The following is a 4,834-nucleotide window of genomic DNA, read 5'->3' as shown; positions in this document are numbered from 1 at the left end:
AGCGAGCGAGAGCTATGATACTAATCTATAATCTATCATCTATCTATCGCATCTATCTATCTATATCTCATCTATCTATCATCTATCATCTATCTATCTATCTATCTACATCTATCTATCTATCATCATCATCTATCTATCCTATCTATCATATCTCTATCTATATGTATCTATCTATGTATCTATCTATGTATCTATCTATCTATCTATCTATCTATCATCTATCATCTATCTATCTATGGCTCAGGAAAGTATTATTATTTCAAAAATACATAATAAAGGCCGCTTTGCAGACGCCGCTGTCCCCTCTCGCCGCTTGCTGCAGCCATGGTCAACCCCACCGTGTTCTTCACATCGCGGCTGATGGCGAGCCTTTGGGCCGCGTCTCCTTTGAGCTGTTTGCAGACAAAGTTCCAAAGACAGCAGAAAACTTTCATGCTCTGAGCACTGGAGAGAAAGGATTTGGATATAAGGGTTCTTCCTTTCACAGGATTATTCCAGGATTCATGGGCCAGGGTGGTGACTTCACACGCCATAATGGCACTGGCGGCAGATCCATCTACAGAGAAAAGTTTGAGGATGAGAACTTCATCCTGAAGCATACATGTCCTGGCATCTTGTCCATCGCAAATTCTGGACCAAACACAAATGGTTCCCAGTTTTTTTATCTGCACCACCAAGACTGAGTGGCTGGATGGCAAACATGTGGTCTTCGGGAAGGCGAAAGAAGGCATGAACATTGTGGAAGCCATGGAGCGTTTTGGGTCCAGGAATGGAAAGACCAGCAAGAAGATCACCATTTCCAACTGTGGACAACTCTAATTCTTTTGACTTGCGGGCTTCTTACCCACCAGACCATTCCTTCTGCAGCTCAGGAGAGCACCCCAGCCCCATCTGCTCGCAGTACCCTGTAATCTCTGCTCTCACTGAAGTTCTTTGGGTTCCATATTTTCCTCATTCCCCTTCAAGTATAGCTGGATTGCAGAGTTAAGTTTATGATTATGAATAAAAACTAAGTAAGAAAAAAATACATAATAAAGCTATAATGTGAGATTCCCCTCTCTATGCTGTGAGTAACATTGGTTAATAAAGAAACTGTCTTAGGCCTACAAGGAGCAGAATATAGGTAGGCAGGGAAAACTAAACAAAAGGCTGGAAGAAAAAAGGTGGAGTTAGGAGAAGCCATGTAGACCTACCAGAGAAAGACACCAGAACTTTATTTGGTAAGCCACAATCTTGTGGCAATACTTAGATTATAGGAGATGGGTTATTTTAAGATATGAGTTAGCCATAAATACACTTAAGCTATTAATCATTAATCAAACAGTATTGCAAATAATACGGTTTCTGTGTGATTATTTTGGGGATGAGCAGGTGGAAACAAACAAGCAGCCTTCCTACAACAAAGTTACATGTTACACTCATGTAGATCATATTTGTAGGTGACCATATTGTTGAGATTTCTTGGGTATGCCTTCCCTGTCCTACAGAGAAGACACTATCTCACAGCTGATGTCCTGGTACTCTGGATCTTACAGTCTCACCTCTTCCCCTTCCATGCTGTTCCATGAGGTTTAGGTATAGGAGCTGTGTTGACTGTGTTCTTCCCAGTCCTGCAGCCATCCAGTCCCAAAGAAACACACAGAGGTCTACATTAATTACAAACTGGTTGGCGTATTAGCTCAGGCTTCTTATTAACGAATTCTCACATCTTAAATTAGTTCATTATTCTTGTCTATGTTAGCCATGTGGTTTGGTACCTTTTATCAGTGAGACCTTCTTATCTTGCTTCCTCTGTGTCTGGGTGAGGACCACATATGGAGTCTTTCCTCTTCCCAGAATTCTCTTGTTCTCATCACCCCACCATTACTTCCTGCCTAGTTGCCCCGCCTATACTTCCTGCCTGGCAACTGACCAATCAGCGTTATGTTAAACCAATACAAGACCATTATCCCACAGCAGGGCTTCACTGTGTTGATGTATCTGTTGTGTTTGGCTACACCAGAGTCTGTTGTTCTCTGCATTTTGAACAGCAATGTGGCTGGGGAGAAACTTACAAGAAGACCTTTCTACTAGATGGAAAGATGCTTACAATTCTTAGCTTCTCTAGGAACAAGTGCCTATTAGGTTACTTAATCCCAAATTGTTAGCCTTAAAGATAATACAAATGAACAGCACTAAATGGGCTCAGCAGAATACATACATACATACATACATACATACATGTATGTGTGTGTGTATATATGTACATATACATATACATATATACATACATACATATATATATATATATATATATATATATATATATATCCTATCCAGAATCACTATTATTCTACCTCCAATGGAAAAGGAAGCATCCATTCACTTTTCATTTGATGTAATGTGTTTGCAACACCTCCTCCTAAGATTGCATTGGATTCTTAGAATACTAAAGACAAAAAGCAAATTCTAGAATTGAGGAGTCAACCATAAAAGAAGACCGCAAACCAGATTTACAGCATCTTTTAATGACAACAAAGAATGCAGGAAGATAACTGGATAAAGTTGTTAAAGTATTAAAGATATTTGAGAGCATGAAAAGTAATCAGACATAAAGGCCTCAAAGACTTTCTAAATGGTTACTCACCTGATAGTTAAAATTGGATGAAATCATTAAATGGAAGAAACCAATAAAAATGATAGTCAGAGATATAGGAATTTAAATGTTATTAGGTACCTGGACCAAAAGGAAAAGAAAAAGGAATTACCCTTTTAATAACCAAGGCCACAGTTCACAGCCATGGTAGGTCAGGATGTGATGAACATGCCGCAGCACCAAATGCTTTTTTTTATTATTATTATTAAAAATTTCCGCCTCCTCCCCACCTCCTATTTCCCTCCCCCTCGTTCCACTCCCCTCCCCCTCCCTTTCCAGTCCAAGGAGCAGTCAGGGTTCCCTGCCATGCGGGAAGTCCAAGGTCCAACCCACACCATCTAGGACCAGGAAGGTGCACATCTAAACAGACTAGGCTTCCCAAAAGCCAGTACATGCGGTAGGATCAAAACCCAGTGCCATTGTTCTTGGCTTCTCAGTCAGTCTTCATTGTCTGCCACGTTCAGAGAATCCGGTTTGATCCCATATTTTTTCAGTCCAGGTCGTGCTGGCCTTGGTAAGCTCCCCTTAGACCAGCCCTAGGGTCTCAGTGGGTGGGTGCACTCCTCGCAGTCCTGACTTCCTTGCTCATGTTCTCCCTCCTTCAGCTCCTCATTTGGGCCTTGGGAGCTCAGTCCTGCACTCCAGTGTGGGTCTCTGTCTCTATCTTCATCCATCGCCAGATGAAGCTTCTATGGTGATATGCAAGATATTCATCAGTATGGCTATAGGAAAGGGCCATTTCAGGCTCCCTCTCCTCAGCTGCCCAAGGAACTGGCTGGGGACATCTCCATGGATACCTAGGACCCCCTCTAGAGTGAAGTCTCTTGCTAACCCTAAAATGGTTCCCTTAATTAAGATATCTTCTTCCCTGCACCCCTATCCACCCTTCCTCCATCCCAACCATCCCTTTGCCCCAGGGTCTCAACATCCTCCCCTCCTCACTTTTCTATCCACATCTCCCCATCACCCCTTACCACCACTCCACCCACACCCCCAAGATCCCAATTTTTTGCCTGGCACTCTAGTCTACTTCCAATATCCAGGAGGATACCTATATGTTTTCCTTTGCGTTCACCTTCTTACTTAGCTTCTCTATGATCAGGAATTATAGGCTCACTGACCTTTATTTATGTCTAGAATCCACTAATGAGTGAGTACATACCAAATTCATTCTTTTGGGTCTGGGTTACCTCACTCAGAATAGTTTTTTCTTTAGGGTTTGATCAATTTATAAAAAAATTAGAACTGTGAAAATTTTGATGACAATATAAGTGGTAAGGTGTTATAACAAAATAAATGAAAAATGTATAAACTGCCATAGTAATTTTAGTAATCATAAACATCTAAAACTCAATAGGGAATAAGAAAAAGTGATGAACTGACTAATAAGTAAAATCCAAGTTTTCCCCCAAGTGGGGGCAAAAAAACCATATATGCACACAAAGATCAGAAGTAAAAATGCAGAGTGCACAACTCATGTAGCATGCTTCTTTCTGAATATTGGATATATAATGCTTAAGTGATTCAGTGTGTTTACTAAGAGAGCTTATCTTTACTGAGGAACTTATGAAACCATCCATCTTGTGTATGCTACAACAAGTTTTCCTATGTATGCTCCTACAGATGCATGATAAAAACATAAAAAGTATAATTTCTCTCTACAAATAGGGAGATTGTAATGCACATTTTCCCTTTAACTATTGATTAAATCTAACATGCTCGGTTAAGGGAACTTACAGAGCCAAGGGTCCAGCGAAGCTGAGGGTAACGCGGGGGGGAGGGGGGGGACAAAAAACAGGGGCTCCTTCCGGCCCCGGTCCTTTTTAAAGGACCTTACTCCCCTGGGGCAGCCACGCCCCTGAACGCAGGGATTGGGCCAGATGCCCCAACATCTCCCCCTTTTGTCTAAATAAGGCAGATTCAGAAACCAAATACAACTATATACAATAGGAACAGATCATATAAAATTACAAGAAGTAAACAATATTAGGTGAGGAACATATAACAAAAAATTTTACTAATCATTCTACTTTGGGAAGTCTAAATAATGTTGAAGGTAGCTACAATTATCTAATCTTCAACCCCATCAAAGATCTGAGAAGGAAAGTAATATTACTAAAGCAACCAGGAAGCACAAACGAGAAACTTCCAAAATGTGCAACAGAAGACAGAGACAACTGACTACCTGGGCAACCA

General features: G+C 41.0%; 1 pseudogene; it reads left to right on the top strand.

Annotated features, from left to right (window-relative positions):
• The first annotated feature begins 315 nt into the window (after window positions 1-315).
• Window positions 316-974, top strand: LOC119821173 (annotated as a pseudogene).
• The last annotated feature ends 3,860 nt before the right edge of the window (window positions 975-4,834 follow it).

Source organism: Arvicola amphibius, chromosome 8 (assembly GCF_903992535.2).
Source record: "Arvicola amphibius chromosome 8, mArvAmp1.2, whole genome shotgun sequence".
Taxonomy (NCBI): Eukaryota; Metazoa; Chordata; class Mammalia; order Rodentia; family Cricetidae; genus Arvicola; species Arvicola amphibius.
The sequence above is the reverse complement of the archived record's forward strand: the minus strand, read 5'-3'. Positions and strand labels throughout refer to the sequence as shown.